Source organism: Onychostruthus taczanowskii, unplaced genomic scaffold (assembly GCF_017590055.1).
Source record: "Onychostruthus taczanowskii isolate IOZ18803 unplaced genomic scaffold, ASM1759005v1 scaffold10741, whole genome shotgun sequence".
NCBI classification, from domain to species: Eukaryota; Metazoa; Chordata; class Aves; order Passeriformes; family Passeridae; genus Onychostruthus; species Onychostruthus taczanowskii.
Window position 1 is genome coordinate 1 of NW_024497344.1, and position 215 is coordinate 215.

Below are 215 nucleotides of genomic sequence, written 5' to 3' on the forward strand. Positions count from 1 at the left end.
GCCCGTGTTCTCTCCCTCCCGAGCCCCTCCACGGGGGCTGGGAACGGTCATCAATGGCGAGCGGCCCCTGCCCACGCAGCGCCGCCCGCCCGCTTCGCGCTCAGGAGAGAACACCTCGCTCCTCCTCGTGGCTTGTGACGCCGATCAGGGAAGATCACTCTCCTCTAGTGACCAACTACAGAAATGATCCCTGAAAGTATAGTCTTAACCCAACA

At 61.9% G+C, this 215-nt stretch overlaps 1 non-coding gene across 1 annotated transcript; it reads right to left on the reverse strand.

Moving 5' to 3' along the window:
* Positions 1 to 206, reverse strand: LOC121343536 (the record flags this gene model as incomplete). Its single annotated transcript, XR_005953719.1, has 1 exon — positions 1 to 206. It is a non-coding gene; the product is annotated as a small nucleolar RNA U3 (small nucleolar RNA).
* Positions 207 to 215: the final 9 nt, after the last annotated feature.